The sequence below is a fragment of the Pelmatolapia mariae genome, linkage group LG16_19 (assembly GCF_036321145.2).
Source record: "Pelmatolapia mariae isolate MD_Pm_ZW linkage group LG16_19, Pm_UMD_F_2, whole genome shotgun sequence".
Classification (NCBI taxonomy): domain Eukaryota; kingdom Metazoa; phylum Chordata; class Actinopteri; order Cichliformes; family Cichlidae; genus Pelmatolapia; species Pelmatolapia mariae.
In genome coordinates this window covers 26,012,790-26,037,573 of record NC_086241.1, presented here as the reverse complement: position 1 = coordinate 26,037,573, position 24,784 = coordinate 26,012,790, and the positions used below count along the sequence as shown (strand labels likewise).

At 39.7% G+C, this 24,784-nt stretch overlaps 1 protein-coding gene across 2 annotated transcripts in view; it reads left to right on the top strand.

Annotated features, from left to right (window-relative positions):
• The window catches only part of si:dkey-91i10.2 (uncharacterized protein LOC555224 homolog), a 68,456-nt gene that overhangs the window by 14,570 nt on the left and 29,102 nt on the right, over positions 1-24,784 (top strand). The window contains exon 1 of one of the 2 annotated variants that reach the window (XM_063498549.1): positions 11,037-11,179. The exons of the other annotated variant lie outside the window; for it this stretch is intronic. The gene's annotated coding sequence lies outside the window, so the exon portion shown is untranslated. Of the gene's footprint in view, positions 1-11,036; positions 11,180-24,784 lie in introns of those variants that run through there. 2 annotated transcript variants of the gene reach the window in all.

Genomic DNA, 24,784 nt, shown 5'->3' with positions numbered 1-24,784 from the left:
TAGGCTTGAAAAGGTCCATGGTTACATTTTGTCTCTTACAAAATGCATTGTATCGTTGTGTTTTTTAAGCAGTTTTTTTCTGCCTTTTATAGTTTAGTTGGTCTCATATAATGCTACCTGATGAAGGTAGCATTATATATTTTAATATTTAATATATATTGTAGGCTTTGTATTAATGCTATAGGCAAGCAGCATATTACAGTATGTTGGACCTTTAGTCATTTAGGTTTTGAAAAGTGTCTTCTATTTTATACATTAATGTTTTATCTGAACTTTTTCAATTCAGCATTTGCCCTGATTTTCTAAATAAAAAGAAAAAAAATCACATACAAATTAGTACCATTCATTTTTAAGTACCTAATTAAGTGTAATTTTATTTATTATTTATATAAACTATTCACAACAACATGTGCCTCAAGCAGCTGATTTAAAAATTAAAACAGAAATAATCCCTTCCGTGTGGTCATTATATAAGCTATTCTCCCAATTTACAGAAAATGCACTGTATCATGATATATAGTGTTATCGCAATATGAAATGCATAATATCGGGATATGAGATTTTGGTCCCGACTTCCTGCTCTCTCTTTAGGCCTTTGCATACATCACTGTCATTAATTAGTGTTACAGTAACCAGTCGTAGTCATGTCTGACTACAGACATTGACCCCATCCTGATACTGATTAATTGCCTCCAACAGTTCACAGCCACTGCTTGTTATCTTTTTTCTTGCCTATTTCAGTACCATTGAGATTTAAAAAAAAGACCTTCCCACTGAATATTTTGCATCATAATACGTCTCAACCAGCCCCCTCTCATTGATGTGTAAATGCTGATGTTTCTGAAGTACGCCTGAGCTTCCTACTATTACTGTGAAGACTGCTGCGGTTGAATTTTTATGGCTAATCTGTTTTATTTTTGCCTCCCACGCAGCACAGCCTCGACGAGCAATTGTTTCACATGAGAAGAGGAACAGCATTGATCTGTGTTTCTCAGGCTAAGCTTCCCTTGATAAGTACGAACCAGCCAACATAGCTTGTGGTTTGTTTTCAGTTTTGGAAATGGATTGGGTCCACTGCACCATCTGCAGATATGTTGCACTGAAGCATCAGTATGTCAACAACTGCGTGCTTACTGTATCTACTGAAGTGATTAATTTAAGATGAATATTAAGCGAGGCTTCAATTTACTAGATGATTAAAGCTCAGTCTTGTTTCTGCTTCTGTTAGGCAATTTTTTAATTGAATAGTAATTATTCAGACGCATGCTGGCATGCTGTGTAGCCTGTAATGGAGACCAGGGGATCTGTTACCTTAACTTGTGTTTTTACTTGTTTATGAATGATTGATATTGGAAGCTAAATGAAAAGACACACACATTATTTTTATTGTTTAGGGATTCTTTATTGACTTTAGTCGATATTCTGGGAGGATTATTTAAGTGTTGGTTTATGTTAGGAGAGTAGAAGAGTGAAAGGCGCTTAGGTTGGTCCCCTGCTTAGGAACCCCTGGAGCAAACTGAAATGAGAGCTTAGGAGAGGTTAGTCTGGGTGTTTCTAATGTGTGTATTTCTGATTAAAGCATATGTGTTATTGAATTACATACAGGAATTTGTATGTATATTTATGTGTGGTGGTTTATGGAGATATTTAAGATAACTGATTTATTCATATAAATCTGAATATATCTATCTATCTATCTATCTATCTATCTATCTATCTATCTATCTATCTATCTATCTATCTATCTATCTATCTATCTATCTATCTATCTATCTATCTATCAGTTTCACACTTTTACCTCATTCTCACTTAATACTCACTACAATGATACTTCATTACTTCACACTACAGTCATACTTCATTAATTTCATTAATTTTGTTTTCATATACATTCATGCACTACTGCTTTGTTACCGGTTTATATAAGCTGCATTCATCATTTTTTTCTATTTTCTCTAGTTACCTGTCAGTTGTAGGTAAAAGAAGCAGCAGGGTTCAAATATAGAGGGCAATCATAGGACTGAACCATCTGCTGTGATTGCATGGGGTAGAATGTTTTCAACATGAAATTTAAATTAAATGTATTTATTGTCCCTGTGGTTTCCCCCTTTGCATCTAAAATGGTTTACTCCATTACTCCACATGTTGAGCTTTCTTTTGATTAGGGTAGATTATTTGTTAATTTAAGGCTTATCTTTGAGTAGAGTTCTGCTTAGTTGGTCTCTTTTATGGGCCTACTTATTACTTAAAACAGCCTGTGTGAATTATGATGTGTTTTGGATATTATTTTTGGCTTTTGGGGTAGAATAAAACACACGTCCTTTGTCTGCTTGGTAGACCATTCCAGAAACATACCTGAGGCAGGTAGAGTATAAAAGGAAGCAAGGTGCTTTCACAGACCGGGCGGGTCTGTGTAATGTTCTAATAATAAAAGCAACATATTTATTTCAGCCTCATGCTTGAGGCTGAAGCTACTACCAGCCAAACTGATATGTCCCAATCAGATAAAGAAGAGTGACTTAACGTCGGGAAAGAGTGCAGTACTTTCATTTCCATGAAGTGACATTTCAGTCAATTATCCATTACCTTGGCAACATCTGTAGGAGAGAGCGATGAGAGAAGCCTGGAGATGGTGTGCAAGAGATCCAGAGGAACTTTCTGGTAAACTGTAGAGAAGAATAGATTGACAGAAAATTGGATTTCATGGCGTACCATCAGGAGGGCTGGGTTCATTCAGTGTGCTGTGTGTCTGCAGGCATGCTGATTATGATAGCATAGCTCTTCTGTGCACACAGGACTTTAAGTCTGCCAATACTTGGCTAAAGACGGGGTATGTGCATACGCGCATACTGCAGACTCACATATTCATTTGCCAACACATCTCACAATATAGGTCATTAAGGTTTTTTTATGTAACAGTTGACATGGGAGTTTAATGGAGTCCTGCAGTTGCTTCTCTTTCCGTTCAGGCCTACTAAGAGCTGCTGGAAAATTAAATAATGAACGAGGTTAATGGGTCACGATGGTTACATGTGACCCTGTTTTCCATTTATTTCTTGTTTTCCAGGAAGGTCACCTGTTCTAGTGCACTGTCTGGTCCAGTCAATAACAGCACATACACAGCCTAGTTTGTTGCTGCTGAGCAGATCCGATCATCTAACTAACAAACTCATGTTTTAAGAGCTTAGAGCTGCTTTCTTGGGACTAGCAGCAGCTGTGGCAAAACGTCAGTCACCTGATAACAATTTCAGTTGAATATCTTTTGTTTTTGTTGTGACTTGAAAGAAAAGGTTGCATTTGGGAAAGCGCCAGTGGCTCTTGGATTTTATTATATTTGCATTTCATAAATTAAATCATTCAGTAGAGTATCTGATGACAAAATTATGGATTAGTTCCAACCGCAAATGATAGTAAAGCTTTCTCTATGTGCAGAGTTGTAGATATTGTGCACCCACACGCATGCAGAAACACACACTTTGAGTGAATGAAGCTGCAATTTTAGCTGACGTATGTGGGCCACTTCCCCTGCTGCCTCCTGTCTCAACACTGTAGGTCAAAATATGTTCATAAGAATGGTTTGTGTTCAGCATCCAGCAGAACTTATCAAAAAAAAGTGTGTACTTCCACTTACACTAGACGTGGCTACAGACTTAAAGCTTTGTGCTGCTTTCCTTACAAATCGGATTTGAAATGTTGGTAGTGCTGGATGGAAAGTCAGAATTCATCAGGAGGCCACGAATGTCTGTACAAAATGCAGTGGAAATGCTCGCTGTGCTTTGAGAGATTCAGTTTTCACCAAAGCAGAGTCATGGACCAGCTGGCTGAAGTTGATAATTGCCCAGGACACATTTGGCTAAACGCTGTTGAAAAAAGATATATGTGACCAAAAACACCCTTTTATGTGGTTTGTTTTGCATCCTCATTTAGAGCTATCCCCTTGTGACTGACTCATCCAAGATACAGTCAATGGCAGCGAAATACAGGATCTAATAGATTTCCAGTCACCTCTAAACAGTGATAGAACTGATCTTCATATTTGATGTTGGTCTTCTGGTTCAACAGTCACACACAGTCAAGTGTTCAGACAACCACAAAATATGAAATCAGCAAGTCAACACCAAGTGCACAAATGAGTGACATGCATCAAAGCCTAAGCCATAATATATTGCATTTTTCACACTGTAAAGTTACCAGACTTAATTAGCAGTACGAGGTAGGCATCCAATTTCTTCTTGAGATTTATAGTATACAGTAAATTACAGTAATATGCAGTATACTTTTTACATCTTTTGAATTGCTTCTTATATTTAATGTAATTGTGCTATTTTAAATATTCAAATCACTTTAGAAACACACCGGTGTGTTGCAAAAGACAAATGAGTTATATGTGCCTTTTTTAATTATGTTTTTTTTTTTAATAGTTTGTGCTGGATCAGGTGACCTTGAATGTTGCAATAGGCCTAGGCTGCTGGGGGTTTCCCATGATGCACTGAGTGTTTTTTCTCCACTTACCTTATTTCACCTGTATGTATTTATACACAACTCTACATGTTATTATTAGGAAATATTAATCTCTGGCTCTTTCTCAGTGTGGCTTTTACCTGTCTTCGTTCACATATTTCCCTAACAGCCGTGGCAGATGGCTATCCCTCACTGAGCCTGGTTCTGCCCGAGGTTTATTCTTGTTAAAAGTGAGTTTTTCCTTCCCACTGTTGTCAAGCGCTTGCTCATTGGGCGACATTTGTTTTCTCTGTGTTATTGCAGGGTCTTTACCTTATAATATAAAGTGCTAAAAAAAAGTGAATTTTTATCATTGGGCATTTGTAATTTCATTACCCTTTGTATGTTTTAAATACTCACTGGAAGAATGAAAAATGAAATGTTTATTTACAGGTAATATATAAAAATAACTGAATAGCACATTTCTCATTCTAATTACCAGAACCTCCTGAGGTTAACCTTTGTCAGTGGACAAAGGCCTAGTTCATGGGGTAAATATAGTTCACTGTGCCGAGCCTGTGGTTATGTTTCTGTATGTGTGTCACTGTGTTCCATTGTGCATTGTGACCTTCATCAACCTCCACCCATTCACTCATCACTCTGCTGATTGTTAGGCATCAAAGGTACATACTGTGGCTCACAATGGCATCGTGGTTGCCAAGCAATCAAGCTCCGGATAAATTGACAAAGGACATTTTTACGACATCCTGTATTAACTCAGTAACCCCCTTTCCAATGTAAACATTTCCATCTAGTCGACAAAAGTATATTATTCCTGCCCTGAAGAGCTAACAGTTGCAGCCATTGTGAAGCAGTTAAATCTACATTAAATGAGGAACTTGCTTACATATGTACTGTACTGGGCATGGTATGTGTAAAATAAATTTTACCAACTGACATGACTTCACTTCCTGTTCTGCTTGCTGGTTCAGGGAAATCCTTTTTTCCAGTTTTAGGACGCTACATTCTTCCAAACTCCCAGGGATACTTAGTCAACACTAAAAGCTGGCTCACCTCCTTCATCTCCATGTGTAGAACCTCTCCTGAGTCATGGAAGCTATGCTAAATTTAGCAGACCTCAAAAAGTAATGGTGTGGCAAGTTCTTATTGAGTTTTCAGCCCACATATCTCTCTCGCTCTACCTCGTTGTGTTTTGCTCCCTATGCTTATTTTCTCAGTAAAAGGTTTGTCCGTGACTCACCCACGGCAGAGTGGGGCCCTATGAATTATTGAACCAATGGTGGAGCTCTCATAAATAATCTAACTGTATATCGCTGGGTGAGCATGTCAGTTCATTGGATACATCTCATCTTGAGTCTCACTGTCAGTACCACCTAGACCTGGGTCCAGTAACAGCTAAAGGCCAACCTGGACATAAACTGCTGCACATAGATGCAAACTCAACAATATACAGATATATGGAGCGTTTTCATTGGCTTCTATTGAAAGCAGGCTGTCTGGGCTCTCAAACAGAAATGACAGTAGGCAGTACAACACAAGCCAATGCAGACTATATTGTAGAGGCCACTTGTAAAGAATCAGTAGTAGAAATACTGCACAGTGGTAAGAAGATTCTTGGTTTGGATCTCCTGGTTAGTTTGCCAGTTTCTATGTGAGATTGCATGTTGTTGTTCTGCCTGAGTGGGTATCCTCTGAGTCCTCTGAGGCCTCTCCTTATTGTCCAGAAACATGCACATTGCATTAATTGATTCTAAATTGGTAGATTTAAATAGGCAGATAAAGTGCTTAAGCATATAGAATAAAGTGCTTTATGAATATGTGCAATCTTTAAAGTGCTTTCAGTTGTCAGTAAGAGTAGAATTGTGCTATTTAAATGTCAGACCATGTCCCTGTGCTTTCTCCTGAATAATATGTTATACAGTTGTAGTAATGAGGAGGGGATAAAGTGGGCAAGATTATCTGGAATAGCATTCGCCTACAGTTAATTAGTCATTCAGTCTAATTTGCAAGTTAATACAACCAGTCAAGTGAGCTATGAGAGAGCTATACCATGTGTGTCATTAAATCAGAGAGTACTGTCATCCCATGGTCCCACCTACGCACTTGACGCATTTTTTTCCTCCGTCATGCATTCATGCATGCAGATGTCAAAAATGTTGCAGTCGTGTATATCAGCATCTAGTTAGCACTACCAAACGAGAGCATGCTGCACAACAAATATCTGCAAACACACAGACTGTGCATGTTGGCATGCAATCTGTCTTCCTAGTTAAAGGTACAGTGGCTGTATTTGGAAAAAATAAAGCAAAGCGAAATAAAAAATTGATGGCAGCCTCGCCTCTGTCAGTGCGCCCCAGGGTGGCTGTGGCTACAATGTAGCTTGCCATCACCAGTGTGTGAATGTGTGTGTGAATGGGTGGATGACTGGTTGTGTAAAGCGCTTTGGGGTCCTTAGGGACTAGTAAAGCGCTATACAAATACAGGCCATTTACCATTTAGGTCAAAGGTCCCAGTCAGTCACTTACAAAATGACTGACCACCTTCTAACAAGCTTCACCCTTGTTAGGAGCTGGAGAGCAGCCATGATAACTCAGGCAACAACAATATGTTGATGACTGCAGTTGGTTAAATTCACAAAGAGCATAAAGCCATGGCGGCAGTTCCAGCAAGCAGCACAGATACCGAGCCTGTCTGCAAAGAAAACATATCTACTGGAGCTCACAGCGCACAGTTCAAATCAATTTGGAAGTTAGTTTGAGGACAGCTACACCAGATATCAGGGTTCACCCACCAGCCCAATCACTCTGTAACACCTTGTTAACAGTTATCACCCACTATTTCTGAAGCTCTGTGACACTTTGTATCCTCTTTAACCTGATGTTGTAGAGGTTAAATTCCACTAAAGCCATTGTTCCACATAAATAACCAACAGTGTCGAGAATCAGGTCAGTTTCCTTTTCTGACTTGTGGCTCAGAAAAGGAAATGTGGGACCCATGATACCCACCCATTCACTGTGAATAGTTTGGATATTTACCTGAGATCAGTCAGACTTTAAGCAGACTTTGGACTGATTTAGGAATTTGCTTTGAGTCATAGAGCTCCACAGCTGATGAGTTCAGGGTGGCAGTCTATGTTTGAAAACGGCTTTAAATTTGAGTCGGTGAGTCACAAACAGAGCTTAAAAGCAGCTGAATTTTAATCTGAAGGACTAAAGCTATGGGCTGATAATAACACTCTACGTGGGAGTTTGTGGTGATTCGGCTAAACTAGCTAAAACCATCACTCAATGCAGTCATAATGATGTCCTTGAGTGAGTGCTAATTATGTATTAGGTCTAATTGTGTAACCAAGACCACAACTTTTTTTTTTTTTTGAGTGTTTGGATTTTTGGATTGAATTGGTAAATGATTTTGTGTGTTGTATGTGTTTATGTGTTACTTACTTCTGTGCACTGTGTCTGTAGGTTCCAATCTCTATGCTATGAGCAAAAACATTTTGTTAGGTGTCACTGTTCGCATGTAACTCTTGAACAAGAAAGGAAATAAAAATGTCAAACTGCTCATTAATTAAAGAATCCAGCAGTAGATTAATCTGTATTGATGTAGTACAGTAAGATTTGGCAACAGTACAATTCAGTCTCTGGTCTGCCAGCATGCCGTAGGTAATGGCGGTGAATTAGGTATAGAGCCAGCTGAGGTGGTGTGGGCATATGACTAGGATGCCTTCTGGGCTTCTCTTGGGCAAGGTGTTCTGGGCATGTCCTGGGGAGGAGGCCCCAGGGTGGAACGAGAATATGCCGGAAAGATTGCATCTTTAATATTCCCTGGGAACACCTTGGTATTCCCTTGGACAAACTGGAGGTGGCTGGGGAAAGGGAGGTCAGGGCTTCTCTCCTGAGGCTGCTGTCCCTGCAACCCAGCGTTAAATAAGTGGCAGAGGATGGATAAAAGGAAAAAATTGGAATGAATGTGACACATTTTCTTGCTTTTATGACTAATAGCATTGGTTATTTTATGGTTATTTCAGTAAAAAAATAAAAAATATAATCATAAGTTCATAATTCTTTCTTTTTCTGTCTGTCCACAACCAAACAAAAGGTTAAAGTCAAAAAATTTTAAGCGTCTAATTAAAGTTTTTTTTTTCTTTTTTTTTAAAGTCCCCTGTTTGTTAGTCATAGTAATATAATAATATACTGTAATTGTGCTTAGGTTTCTGAAGTAAAAGACTTCATGTTATTGAGATGTTGCCCACAGTCCTTGACATCTCTAAGCACCTGGCTCTTTGTATCATGTGCAGTACGTGCACTCTCTGACATCGAAGGGTCATTTCAGATTCTAATTGCTCATTATTTAATGTAAAACTGACTTCTAGATGAGCCAGTTTGCTAGTGACTACGTGCTGTACACGCCTTCCTGTGATTAATTCTCGTTGCAGTCACAATATTGATTGTTTGACGTGTGGGAGAGCTGCTGAATATTGGAGAAACACTTCAACAGCCTTGAACGTTTTAGTGTGGTTCTGCTGATGGCAAGCAGCCTTGAGATGCAGAGCAGCAGGTGCTGAGTGAACACACCCCCTACGGCGAGTGGGCAGCATTGACCGCTTATAATGGTTTCACCAATGGTTTCACTTTTTCTCCTGTTGCTTTGTAGCTCGTTTTTGCTTTTGTGGTTGATGAATTCGGACCAAGAAAGCAAAATAAAGACACTGGGATTTTTTAAAGGTTTGGCATGTATGAATATAAAAAAAATAATAGAACGTGTAGGTTTTTGGTGTAATTGTACAAAAAACAAAACAAAAACAAAAGCAGTTCTCTTGGCAATTTGCTTAGGTGGCGGGCTGTTGCCTGCATGGTGCCTTTCGTGACTGTTATTCCCACAGGAAGTGAAGGTTGTGGAATGCCCCTGCAGTCTCTCTCCATATGCCCAGAAAAAGAAACACACACACACACACACACGCAAGGACAGCAGAGGCTCTGCTTTATTGTGTGGAACACTATATTTATGGATAATGTTTGATTCTTGGCCTATTAATATAGTTTATTCCTACGACACATGTTCCTCTGAGAGAACCGAACATCAGATTGGATTTTGAGCATCCCTGCTGGGTAAATAAATTTGCATGTTAATGAAAGAAATTGATTTTATCAAGACAAAGACTCCATACTAAAACCTCTCCTGTTTCATGAGAAGGCAAGTGTTTTATGCAAATGTAGAAATATCTAGAAATTCACTGATTTTTGTAATTCAGGATAGGTGAAAGACTCAGTGATCAGTATCTTTTTTTGCTCTTCTTCATCTAATGAAAGTCTACATTGTGAGTCTTTCACAGCGAGAATGCCACAAACTCTTTCACATAACATGCATATTGGAAAAATACATTTTGGCATGTTAACAACAAATTGTCCAAACCGAGCAGCGAAATACATTTGCGCTTTACATTAAACAATGTTTTCAGATATTAAACTATGACACATAAATTGTCTGTTCCTTGCCAAACATGCAACAAAATGATACTTAAAAAGAAAAACACTATGTATTCCTTTTAAACTACACAAATCACCATGGTTTCTTTAACCATTTGGTCAGACTTAATCAATGATTGTGTCAACGGTTAAAAGAAAGCACTAGCAGTCAGACGAAAAGTGGAAGCAAACTGCAGTCTCAAGTCCCTTGTTTTGTTGATCCATTTATCCACCCCAACCTCCTCCTTCTGTAGATTTATAGCTACAAAATGATCATGCTGTTTCCTACTTAGCAGCCTTTTATCCACTAGAGGGCTTTGTAACTTTGGGAGCACATATACAAGAAACTTATATTATCACGATGCTTGTGATTTTAAAAATGTGTGTATGTGCGTGTCTGAACTGATGCTTGCCAAAACATTTATTTTCTATACCTAGGATGGTTCAACAGCTGGTTATACAAATATGTTAGAAACAACGTGAATAATTTATCCAGACTATTGACAGGTTTTTGCACCAATAAATTACAAATTTGACAGCAGGCCACTATGAATGGTCCACACAGACATGCTTTGTTTTATACCCTAATGCAATATTGTTGCACATTAAATGCAACAAGTATTTTACAATGAGTTCACTCTTGTGGCCTTGGGGTTTATGGACAGAGCATGGAAAGTTGAGTAAGATACATTTTTGGTGGGATGATAATCCCGAATAAGCCCACACAGCTTCTGGTAACATTTAGGTTAACAATCATGTGCAGTGCTGAGCTCCATACTGTGGTGGATTACTCTATCCAGGACGCCGTGTGAATTTCTGTGTGTGATCCAGGTCATTGGCTGTCAGAGCAGCTGTCACGTTACTCTGACTGACGAGAATTGAAACGCTGAGAATGAAGGATTAATCAAGCATAGTAACGTGGCCGGGATGATGACACGGCGCCAGCACCTGCCAGCACTTCGCTCTGCGTTTGTCTGAGTGTGTCTGAAAAGCACCTCACAACTTGAGCAAGACAGCCGCTTCCCGGTTTCCATGCCAACCGCAAGGGCTGTTCAGGTTGGAGCATGCTCAGTTTGGCTACCTTCCCTGTAACAATAGCCAGTGAGAGGGCTCACACTCACACACACTCTCTCTCACACGCACTTTACTCCAGCTCGCAGTGGGAGCGAGACAGAGAGGATAGGCTGCCCGCTGCGCTCCGGAGCTCATAACACACACAACGAGCAACAGACACACGCTGCTTTGTAACAAAGGTGAGTACACAAACATACAGAAATTCTTTTCACTTTTATGGCCTTTATTATCTTATGCGAAAGAGTTTGTGGCATATGTATCCTTCCCTCTGTGCTGGAAAGACCTGCAGAGTGGAGACAGTTGTTACCGGTGGAAAAACTAGAGCAAAAAGGAAAGAAGCATGTGGTCTGGTTGGTGAAAGAGCTGCATGGAGTCTCTTTCTTAAAATGCCTTTGAAATGAGGACATTATCATACTTTCAATTCCCTATGTTTCAGCTTGCAGGTGGTCTCTTGCAAACAGGGGGTCTTGTCATTTTATGAATGGTGAAAGCAGATTGAATATTTATTCTGCTCAATCGGAGGTGTAGTAGTTGACGACGCAGGGATCGCTCAATAATTCATAGAGCCTTGTATGGAGGGAAGTCGAGGGATGACAGCAGGTGTAATGTGATGCTTTGCATGGACAAAGATAGATGTTCTAGGCTTCTTTTGATAGTACAGCCCATTTTTACAACCTACTTTTGCTTATTCGTGTGTTCGTATCGGACTAAAGCTGGGAGCTTGTGTGATCACTAAATGTGTAACTCAAAAGGGCAAAGTCTTTCCTGGAGGAAAAGCGAGATAAACAGATGCAGTCTGGTGTAGATGCTCAGACATCTCTGAAAACGTTGCATGATGTAAGGAGTTTCTTTTCAGGTCTGGATGACCCTCTAAAGATTTTGGGCCTGTATGTGTGTTGCAGACTGTCTGCCTGTCTGTCTGTGTGCAAGTTTGTACCGGGGCCATTCTACACAAGAGATATCGTCAATATGAGCCATCACTCCCACCCCGTGTCTCTCTGAGGCATACTTAGAGATTCACTCACAAGCAGACATTCACTGCCCGCCTCCCACAAGATTAATTATGGTGGCTGATAAATTCCTGTCTGGTCGATAGTGTATTCCTCTGCAGCTGGCCAGAGCCTTGTGTTTGTGTTGGTGTATGCTGATGGTTATTTAGAGAGCAGCATGAATATCAACTGGCCTTGGCTGTGGCTTCGTGTAAAGCAGAGGTGAAGGAATGGGTGATCAAATTCATAACCATTTTTTTCAGTGCTTATGAACATTAGTCTTGTGTTGGGATGGTTCCTTGCAATAAAATATGTTTTGCAGTTATCTAATGACACCATAAAACTCCTTATACCGTTACGAATGACCTGTTTTACCAACTTGTTCAAACTTTTGATTACTTGAACTCCTTAATTTCTTTTTTCAAGCAGTTTATTTCAGCCAGCTGTAGCTTACATGGTTCCATGTTGATGTCCTGAAATTGATTTAGGAAATTTGATTTAGACCAACAGTCTAAAGCTCTAAATAATTACATTTGCAGTAATAGTTGCAAACAGAAAACACAAAGATCTAATTACAGATACAGATACAGTCATAAGGCACTGAAGATTTGCACATGCTAACCTATTCTCTACTCTTGTTATATATTGTGTAAAGGCTCAAAGATTTTAGCACAGTTTAATTTATCCCAAAAGCCTTTGTTGGGTGTCTTTTGCACTACACGAAAAAAATTGATCAAGTATCAATACAGCAATTGATAAAGAATTGGAGCCATAGGCAGAATCATTAAAGGCATTGGTATCAATAAATTCTCATCAATACTCATCTTAGTCGGCAATCATTGTCTGTTGGCACAGGAAGTGAGATCTTTTGGAGTTGTTTTTTGTTGGTTCTGGATAAATATAAGTACAGCCGGATGTCTTTGTTTTTTCTGTTTATATTTTGTACTTTTTAACATCAGGTAATGTACAAGATGTTTATCGGGTGGCTGCTGTTGCTGGAAGTGATGACAGTGAAAGTTGGGACTTAAGTAGTAAATGTGCTATAAAATCAAAACAAAAAGCTAAAAGAGGCAAAAAAAAAATTGCTTGAGATAGACTGTTAGAAATTTCTTGTGGCTTCAGATCACAAACTCTATATAAAACACTCTATTTAAAGACACCTAGCAGCCATGGCCACCTGGCATTCAAAGTGGCACTTCTTCCTGGTAATGAGTCTACAACGAACGACTCACTTTTGGGTCAAACCTCTAGTGGCTATTTGAGGTACTACAGCCACTTGGATTAGAGCCTTTTCATATTAGTAATTTGTTAAATTATTGTCTGCGTAATGTTCCTCCTCCTCTTCCATTACTTACATAACCACTCCAGTGCCTGGATTATACTTTCCCTTTTGGTCCAAGTGATATAAATTTGATGATGAGACTGTGAGTGCGCGGGTCGACATCCGTTCGTTTGACTGTTTTTTGCAGCTGTGAGGACTCATCTGCAGAGATTTCATATTACAATGCACCAACCGTGCACGGGCACCAGGCGGCGGACTTCAAGTGCACATTAAAAAAGTCTAACAGCAATGTCTCCAGCTGTCCGTGTCTGCAACAGAGTATAATCAAGGCTTAAGTTTCCCCTGTCTTTCTCTTCTCAGTTGCCTGTCTGACAAAGACACACAAGGCACACACAGCAGTACCTAAAATTTTCAACTGAGAGAACAATTGACAAATAAAAGAGGAGAGGATGGGACACATGGCTGCCTATGGGGAAAAGAGAAAAGCATCAGAGAATGGAAAGTTGTAGAGTGATGGATGGTAGACAGTGGGAGAGAGAGAGAGGCAGTCTTTCACCCTGCGGGAAATTGGAAAATAAATTGAGTTGACATAGGCAGGTTTGCATAGAGATATTGATGCTGGGGAGTGGGAGAAGAGAGGTTTTGACTCGGGGCTTAAAAGGTTCACGCGAGGCTAATCATGTCTGTACCCACCGGTTAGGATGACCAAAAGGTTTCCTGGGGTTAGTAATTAGCTATTTCCATCTGCCATTTATAGAAAGATACAGTCCAATGTGGTTGGCTCTTCAGCGCTAATTAAATGGTGCTATGGTATATAGTTAGGTGTATTTAGGAAAATGAGGAAGAGTAATTATTCTAACAAAAATCAGAGGAATAAACATAGCTGTTATTGGAGCATCTTGTGGGTGAATCTTCTGCTTGGTGCCAGTAAAGTGGGACCCACTGTGGGATGTCAAGTTTGATTTTTAGTGATGTTCACATTTCGATGGCTTAGAGCAGACAGCTAGAGTAAGAGTAAGGTGTCATGCGTGCTTTTATGAATGTGTGATGGAAGTACTAGTCGAAGTATGCTATGTGTTCATCTATATATATCCATTGCAGGAACTTTCCCCGAAGACAAGGATCTTCTGGGAGTCATTGCTTTTCCACCATGCGGACTGGGGTCTAAGTTATGTTCTGGGGAAATTATTTTGGCCCTCAGAAGACCTTGGCGAGGTGCAAGGACTCTAAATGTGCACCAACTTTGGGCGGATGGGGGAAGTGCTGCACTTCCACTGGCTGCATAAGATACATGCAGCATTTGGACCCACATTTTAGAAATTGTTTCTATCTACAAAATGATGAGAACATTTTAAGGTCAGGAAAGATTGTGGACACAGTTTAAATCATCAGTGTTCCATCCTGTATTGGGAAAACCTTTCCTTTGCGAGACGGAGGGACTCTATCCTGACCTTTCCTGTATACCTTTCTATATAGTAGATGAAAAAGAGGCTGTGTTGGGCACTAGCATTCACTTTAATTGATGAGGTATAGAACAGCAAGTATGATATGAACACAAACACTGGGAAAAGGTAGAACAAAAAAGATGATTTTAGTATTTGTGCTATATTTTGACCAAATATGAATAACATGAAGAGCAGAAGCAGTACACAGGTCTGAAAGACACAGAAGCAGGCCGTGCATTAAACTGCATCTATGTAAATGCACTCTCATACATTAGTGAGTGTTGATGCTTGTTAGTCAGGTCTCTGTAAACTGAGGGGACAGTTGATCAATGGCTCTTCATCCTTTTCATTTCCAGTCCCAACACCCACCCGTCCACCCCCACGTCTTTGTCTGTGCTGCTAATATACATCCCTCCAGCTCCATCTTTTCATCGTTCTCATCCCTTCTTCCTCCTAACCCCTGCTCTTCTTTTCTCCTGTTTCCTTGATGCTGTTTTGTCTTTTATGTCATCTGAAAGACTCCTCTCCTCTCCTCTCCTCTCCTCTCCTCTCCTCTCCTCTCCTCTCCTCTCCTCTCCTCTCCTCTCCAGTTTAAGCCAGTCATAAGTGTGTCCTTGGCTTCCTGGGGAGCAAGAAAAGGGGCTTTACTTCCTTCCCCCTCCCCTGTTCATTCACTCCTCCTCTCACTCTCCCTATCTTTAAAAAAGGTGTGAGTCATATGATGACATCCAGAAGAGCTTCAGCACATACAGATCCTCATAGGCGCCTGTAGGAGCCAGTCAGTCGATAATCAGGGCTCGATGTATCTCTGATGGAGCTGACAATGAGCTGACAAGAAAGGCTTATGGAAAACATTGACACCCCCCACAGCAAGGTCAGGGTTCAGCATTGATCCGGCGAAAAAGAGGCGACTGCAAGAACACATGGCTGAATTTAAAAGCAGTTTGTCTAACGTTACAGAGTCCCAGAGCTTCGTGTCTGCCATGTTTTCTCTGACTGCTTGGAAAGTCGCATCTTCCAAGTCATTTCTGATTCACTGAGTCTGGCCAGTATTGTAACAGGGGCTCTTTTGCAAGGAACCAGATTTTCAACACCAGAACTTTGTAGTTTTGATATGAAATCAGTTTGTAGTCCAACTGCTGCTGACTGGTTACGCTTGAGTAAGCTCTGGTTGCAGTTCATTTGAAATAAAAATAAATACAAATGAAATTAAATAGGGGAAAGGTCTGCAACCTATATGTCTCCAAGTATTAGGAGCCTAGTATTCATATTAATAACATATAATTTACCTTTGTCAAGCAAGTTATGTTTTTTTTGGTCTGCCAGCCTGCCTGTAAACACAATAGCTCAAAGTTTTAAATGATTTCTGTTTAAAGAAATTAAAAATTTAAATGTAGCGTACACATGCAAGGGTCTTCAAGGTCAACGTAATGATTTATTGGTCAGAAATTGACAAAAGGTCTTTTACCTTAGAGACTATGATTCTTACAAGTGTGGTGTGGTGTGTTGTCAATATATAGAAAGTACTGTATTATCCTGTCTTCCTTCTCTCTCCCCAACCAGTCACGGCAGATGGCCGCCCCTCTCTGAGCCTGGTTCTGCAGGAGGTTTCTTCCTGTTAAAAGGGAGTTTTTCCTTCCCACTGTCGCCAAAGTGCTTGCTCATAGGGGGTCATATGATTGTTGGGGTTTTCTCTGTATGTATTATTGTAGGGTCTACCTTACAATATAAAGCACCTTGAGGCAACTGTTGTTGTAATTTGACGCTGTATAAATACAATTGAATTGAATTGACTATAAAGATTTAAAATCTAATAAGGTAACTTGAGCTAAAAATGTAATAAGCTCAAGTTATTCATGTGCATGTAATTACAAATCAATTGCTGTTATTTACTTACCTCTTTTTATCTGATTTTTACTGCACTACAAGGACGGAGGTTTGTGCTCTCTGAGTGCTTCTTGTTTAAATCTTAAAACTTTTAATGCTTCTCAGCTTCTCAACCTTTTTTTAAGGAGGCGCTTAAAAAAGGTTTCAGTTCTCCTTTAATCACCCTGTAGTCAAATGGTTCAAACTTGGGTTCTGACCACTGAGTGATATATTCTGTGTGTCAGAAATCTCATCCATTTATTGAACTGTCAAAAGTTTTAAATTCCAAATCTTAAGAATAACCTTAAGTTTCTAAGACCAGCAGGACATTATTGAAACATTTTTCCCTATTTTGATGTCAAAGAGGATTTTATTTTTTCTTTTCCAAGCAGCTGCCTGTAACAGAGTAGGTGAATAAAACATGGCACAATCTGTTTATCTTCCTCTGAGTGACAGGATGGTTTAGAAAAAAAGTGCTCTCTTTAAAAAAAAAACTCTAACTGCCTTCATCATCAATATCCATTCCTCTTTTTCAACATCCACCTTCATCCTCTCTTATCCCCCCTCTCTCTCATGATTCCTGGTGATGGGGAGGGGGTGAGGCAGGCAGCCATCTGCTGCCCAGCAAATCCTCTCCTGCCTTATCATCCTTAATTTGTTTATTAACGCCACTCCTGGGACAGCAGCGATACCTCTATCTCTCCTATCCCATCAATCTCTGCTCATCTTCCTCTCTATAGTCACCTAAGCTCTCCGCTTCTTTCTCCTCTGTGAGCTTTTATCAGATGTTCCTCTTCCACTCAGTTTAGGCTCTTCAGCTCTGTAACTGTTTGCTCCCTTTATTTTACCTGGTAGCATCAATTTCTTCTTCTGTTTGTCTACGTCTGCCTTTTTCTCCCAGAAGACAGATTGTAGGAATGAGGTCAGAGACTGTGTGTTCATGTGTCTGTGTGCGTGTGTGTGTGCAAGAGAGCATATGGATGTGGATATGAATGTGAGGCGACTGTTGAGGTTTTGTTTATGTAGGTGTTGCTCTTGCTGATGTCATTATGATCCCCTGCAGAAAAGACAACGGACACAGGAACACACCCTGGGGATAGGTGTGTGTGTGCACGTGTGTGTGTGGACCTTTCATTGAACCTGGCTACTGTCATATTGTATTTCTGTGGAATCTATGTTTGCCCACACGAGATCACTAGATATTTTACTTTTCTGCATATTCTTATATCATATTTTCTTGTCTCAGGAACTAATTAGAGATTAAAGGTTTACTCTAGCAACTCCTAGATATTTGGGGACTGCTTTGTTTTCCTGGAGCCCAGATATTTAGCTGTTTTTTGTTATTTAACTCAGATGTGAAAAACGAGAATTTATGTATATTTTATTATTTGGTCAGCTACTTGATACTGTTTAGTAACCTTTAAAAATCCCGAAACACACATACACAAAACTGTAACTGTAACTTTAAAAATGCAAATAATTTGTGAGTAGTGTGAAGTATTTTATTACAAATACAGGAGAAAATCTCTTCAAGTGGAACTAAAATTTATTTCAATAAAATTAGATTTTGTTATTGAGAAGACACAAAAAGTGGGTGGGGTGATTGTGGGTATCAAGGGTCTCACAAACAACATATTATTATCCCACAAGAGATTTTGAAAAAGGAAGTCTGATGGAAAATGTCTGCTTCTTTGATAAAACTGGGAATTTGACATGTGCAACTGTCAGCGTCCAATTAAAGTTGAATGGGTGTGCACTAATGAGTTGAAGCTTAACATTCACTGTGTGGATAGGCTGATAAAACATTCATTAATTTAAAATACTTTGGGCATGCAGTTTGGGGTGAACTTTGGTACGACTCTGTAATGCTACAGTTTTTATGAGCTTCTGGCCGCAACTGCAGCCGAGGCTTACGCTGCTACTTTATTGTTTCTCAGCGAGGGAGTAAAAGCAGCTATCCTGCTTTTTCGCTTCGCCCATTTATGACACAGACATTTATGGTTAATTCAACTTTCTTTGTTATGTCACAGTATATAGTTAGATGACAAAAACACTTATAAACAGTGTTTATAAGCACTTAACAACAGGATGATGTATACATGTAACAATGATATATGTATACATATAAGATAAGATAAGATAAGACTTTATTGATCCCATGGCGGGGAAATTTGTGCGTTACCTCAGCTCAGGTACAGATAGCAGAAAAATACAAAAAATACAAATAAAATACAACAAATACAAAATAAGTAAGATAATACACTATATACAACGGTAGCATACACAGTATGTGATTATGGATAGAGAGTTGTAGAAATATGCAAGACATAAATTTAACTGTTCTACCATTACTATTACTATGTAAGTAATAGATATCTATAAGTATCTATAAGTATAGACATGTACACGCACACACACATGTACACACTAAATACACACATGTATACATATACCTGCACACGTCCATACATATAAAAGGTGCATTATGCATGAGGTGTGACCATCGATGTCCACAATGTCCAGTGACTCATGATTGAGGAGCTAAAGAGTGTAGCTGCATATATACAGTACTCTGCAAAGGTTTTAGGCAGGTGTAAACAATGCTGTAAACAAAGAATGCTTTCAAAAGCGGAAGTGTGAATCATTCATTTTCATCAATCAACAAAATGCAGTAAATTAACCAAAGAGAAATTTAAATCAAATCAAGATTTGGTGTGACCACCCTTTGATTTCAAAACAGCATCAATTCTTTTAGGTACACTTACACACAGTTTTTGAAGGAACTTGGCTGGTAGGTTGTTCCAAACATCTTGGAGAACTAACTACAGATCTTCTGTGGATGTAGGCTTCCTCACATCCTTCTGTCTCTTCATGAAATCCCAGACACACTTGATGATGTTGAGATCAGGGCTCTCTGGGGGCCATCCCATCTCTTCCAGTACTTCTTGTTCATGTTTATGCTGAAATTAGTTCTTAATAACTTTGGCTGTATGTTTGGGGTCATTCTCATGCTGCAGCATACATTTGGGACAAATAAACATTCATTTATATTTCTGAAAGCATTCTTTTTTTACACCTGCCTAAAACGTTTGCACAGTACTGTAGACTTATTTGTCTTCTTTGCAAGCTACATATAATCCTGTTTAGTTTTAAAAACAAAGTCTAACCTGCACACTGTGGGTTGATGTTGACATGGTCAAAAACATACATGTTTAACCTGTAATTTTAAAAAGAGACATTTAAGGGAGATAGTACATGCATTGATTTCATTGGTCAATAATTGAAGATCCAAATTGTACTGAACACTGAACATTGAACATATACTGGATTCACATATTGGCTAAAATCAAGTGAATTGGAAATTACAATAAATATTGTTTTAATGTATAGAGGTTAATAATTGCTGTATGTGTGATGATGCATGCCCTCAAACTGACATGAATGAAAACATTAGTTCATTGAAAACATGGTCATGTAGTTATTTCATTGACGGGATGTAAAATATTGATTTAGCCTTCATGTCTCAAAAGTAAAGCCATTGTGGGAGTGGCGTAAACCTGCTTTCTAACTAAAAGCCTGCAGGTGACAACTCCCTTGAATGAATTACGGTTGTAGCTTAACAACAACATCAAATACGTTGGCTACGCCGATCTTTTTGTAGGTTGGTTGTTCAGCTGTTGATTGGTGGTCACGTTTTACCTGCATTTCTGAGCTTTGAATGAAAAAATGGAATAAAATGTGTCTCGATGAAGAAGACAGTATCCTAGGCTTTTACCCGTTTCATGCTGGAGTAGTCTGCAGCTTGGGTGTGCCTCTCAAAAACAAATAACTAAGGAAGATGTTGAAGCTAAAAACTGGAAGAATCAACAGCGATAGATGGCAGTGCAACGTGGGTTCAATGCACTGTTTGTAGTCTGTTATAGATCTGAGAGTCCTGTGTACTCCTCACAGAAACAAAGAACGCAAAGTTGTTTTGTTCTTTTGATTTCAAATGGTGCATCAGAGTTGCAGCCTTGGGCAAGCTGTCTCATGCGCAAACACTAACTCATTAATTCTCTGCATCACTTAAATGTCAGCATTTCCTCCCTGCTTTACACAAAGCTTAAAGTGGAGATTACTTATGACATCATGTTCTGTCTCTGTTTCTCATTTGTTCATTCATCATGCAACACAGATGAGCAGTGATGATGGGCGCGCTTCATTTCTCCTCCTCAGAGGGAAAGATCTCATGTTCATCCAAAATCCTTTTTGTAGATCAGAACTTTAAATTGCCACACGGGTTCATAATCACCGTAGCGCAGCTTACCAGTTAAAAGGGATGTACTGGAGTTTGATCTTGTACCTGTAGGGCAGGGGTGTCGAAGTCCAGGCCTCGAGGGCCGGTGTCCTGCAGGTTTTAGATCTCACCCTGGCTCAACACACCTGAATCAAATGATTAGTTCATTAGCAGGCATCTGGAGAACTTCAAGACATGTTGAGGAGGTCATTTAGCCATTTGAATCAGTTGTGTTGGATCAAGGACACATCTAAAACCTGCAGGACACCGGCCCTCGAGGCCTGGACTTCGACACCTGTGCTGTAGGGTGTGTGTGTTTGTGTGTGTATGCTGAACCTTCACATACCTGTGGCTCTAAAGGTTAGCTTTGTATACCCGTGGTTATGGATACCATCAATTTGAGAGATCTGTGACGCTCCATGAGTCAATGGGAGAGGCTGGCTGTGGCATGATAGAAAGCCACTCTGCTGATTGGCTAACACACACAAACATATATATATATGAAAACGGATCTTACCTTCTTTAAGCTTCACTCTTGAGTATGCCTATTTTTTATCACAGCTTATTTTCCTCTGCAATCACCAGGTAATTACACGGCTTGTTGCTTCATCAATTAAACATGCGCGTCTGACATGCAGACTTGCAGTGTAGCACAATATTGATCACACCATTTTTTGATATGACAACACGAGTAAAATGTTTCAGCAAAAGCGGTGTTGACTATTTTTTAATTGAGATTGTTATTTTAGCTGTTAGTTATTGTCTTTTTATTGCACCTTGATTTACAGAGGCAGCAAGCTCTCTAGAAAAGAACACTGTTTAAATGAATAGTGTATAAAATGTAATTAATCAGCCCTTCGATTTGATTTAACGCAGAGTCCTGGATATAACACAGAAACACACATATGCAGCAGATGAAACTAGAAGGTAAAGACCAATCAACAGGCAAAAAAATCCAATAAAATAATACAGTAAAGCTAAACAGCGCCCCTTTAAAGATAACAGCCAGTGCTTATTTCTCCGTGAAAACCCGTCTCGTATCACTTCAAAGCGCCAGTCTTTCCAGACCATTTTATCTTTATTACAAGGCCTCATATCACACGATAGCTGCGGTCATCATTTGCATTATTGCTCCTTTGAACTGTCTCTCTTCTGTGGAAAAGACTTCCTCTTTTGTCCTCTTTGAATACGTGCACATCTGCTGTGCGGCTCATGGAAAACCTCATGCAAAAGAAGCAAAGTGTTTGCTCTCAGGTCATCTGCCACCTGTATTATTCATCTGCAACATTTCCACCTCCCAACACATGAAATATGAATGAGACCAAGATGACCTGGAACCACTGAAGAGGTAGTGCCCAGCAGGGCAGTTTGACTTGGAGGGGCGCTTTAATGCCACTCTGCAACTTATATTTGATGTTTTGTAATGTTCTAAACTCTGTAATCAAGCTAAATTTTGTTTTTGAATTTTTGTACTTCTCCAAGTTTATTAGTCCAATCTAGACCTGCCGTTCACGCAAATGGATAAAGATTTTTTGGACAGAACCGCCAAGCCAGTCAATTTGGTGGTCAAACAGTGTGTCTGCAACAAACAGGGCGATAGGAGATATGTGCTATGGAAGAAGAAGCTTAATGGAGAATTTCGCGAACTAAAACTAACTAGAAAAAAACTGGGGGATAATCTCTTTGCAACAATCCTACCAATTATAACAAGACATGCAAATTGAGGCTCAAATTGCATCTAGACTCTGCACATAGTTGGAGAGGAGCAGGAAGATACGAGTATCTGTGCTCAAGGACTTATTTTGTGCAATATTTTCATTCTAGCATTTTTATCACACTTTCAACTTTGACAGCCAGCATCCTTCCTGTGCCCATTGTGCTGCCATCGTAATCAAATGCATTTTTTTTCACTTGCTGTTAAAACGTTTTAAAACCACTTCCCGCTGATGCTCGGCGCCCAGCCGGCCTGCTATAAAAACAAAGTGCACTTCTTATTTTTACATATGCAGCCCAAAATAACCGTTTTCAGATTCCTGCAGAGACGAGCACTCAGTAGCTGTAGTAAAACTTCTCTACTGTAAAACTCTTCATATCTCCACAGAGACCTGTAGTTCACACACATACCACAGTCATTCTGCCTAATTAGGGGTACTCTTCCACACTTCCACCTTTTGATGTTGCCTGTGCTCGAAGCCTCGCGGGCTCCCCCGCCCACTCCCTGGCCTCCCCTCCCTCTGATGAGACTAGTAGTGTAGGTGTTGCTGACAGTGCCCCCGGGTGGTGCCTCATTAACCCACATTTCAGTGGCTGATGGTAAACAGAGAGCCGGGGGGGGGGTTGTAGTGTGTTTGTGGGAATGCGTCTGAGATGTAAAATGGAAATGCTGAACGATGCCTTTGAAGATACTGTTCAGCTTGTGCATACTAGGATGTTTTTTTTTCTTTGAAAAACCATTTATATTTATTTTACATCACCCAGTTCCCCATGTATTACAGTTATTGTCAAACTAGTCTATTGTAATGATGTATTCATTTATGGCTGGAAGCTGGAGCTTAAATATTGGAAAGGCATGATTTCTGCTTATTCATTCTAAATCCCTAAGTGGAAAAAGCCCACAGGATGCTGCTTGGCTACTATTAAGCCCCAAAACATTTAGTTAAATAAACAAATCCACAGTTTGAAAGTCTTTGAAGGAGGTTAAATGTTGTATCGTGTTGCAATCTGTATCTGCAAGCCTACAGGTGCCATTTCCCTTTACTGATGAGATGGAAGCAAACGTAGAGTCTTTTTGCAGCTTAACTACCAAGAGTGTAGTCTGAGGTGTGGGTGTGTCATGCTAGTATCAGCTGGCACAGCTTTAAGCTTCTAGCTTCAAGCAGGGTAAGGATCAGTTTACAGAAGCTTGGCTACCTCCTCCTCACATTTCTAGATGCTTTTTTTCCTCTTAATCATGTAGTTGTCACCCCGAGTGGGAGCTGACTCAATTGCACATCTTACCTGGAGCCTCAAAAGAGATATTTTATTTTCAAAGAATTATGACACATCCAGTCGTATTTGATGTGGAAAACTGGTTGAGATTCCCTTGAAAGAATACCTTGAAGCTGGAAGAAGAAACTGGGAAACACTCCACTGAAAACCTCTGTGGATTAGAGCTGATGTTTTTCTTGTTGTGTGTTGTGAGTGAAACGATTTGAAAGGACTGAGGTGATGAAGCTAATTCCCCAGGACATCACTGCTAAAAAGCAGACTCCTTTTCTTAGTAGTGTTTGTTTACTGTTGTTTTACCTCAAACTTATATTATGATATAGCGCAAGAAAATTTGAAGTAATGATATTTCTGATAATACAGAAAAAGTCAACATTTTATTGATGTTTGCAGCGGCATTTAAAAGCGTAAGTAAGTGAAGGTTATTTAATAATAACACGGCAATAAATCTCGGGCAGAGATAGCGCAGTAGGTAGAGCGCTCACCCCATGATTGGAAGCTCAGCGGTTCAAATCCACCAAACAGCTACCCTGAGGTACCCCTGAGCAAGATACCGTCTCTACGCACTGCTCCCCGGGCGCTGTATTGGCGGCTCCCCACTGCTTCACAGGGTGAATGGGTTAAATGCAGAGGACAAATTCCCTACGGGATTAATGAAGTGTACAAAAAAGCCACTTTTTACTACAAGCCTCATCCAAGCACTTTTGTCGCTTTGTGTAACATTAACACACACTTACACTCAGATTCATGCATCAAGGGCCATTTGGGATTCAGTATTTTGCTCTAAGAATACTTTAATATGCAAACAGGAGTAGTTTGGGAATCAGACCTCCGATCTTCCAATTTTTAGGTGACCCGCTCTACCGCCTGACTCACAGCCGCACCAGTGATACAGCATAAGCTAAGTATAAGCACACAAGTAGACTGGGTAGTGTTTTATC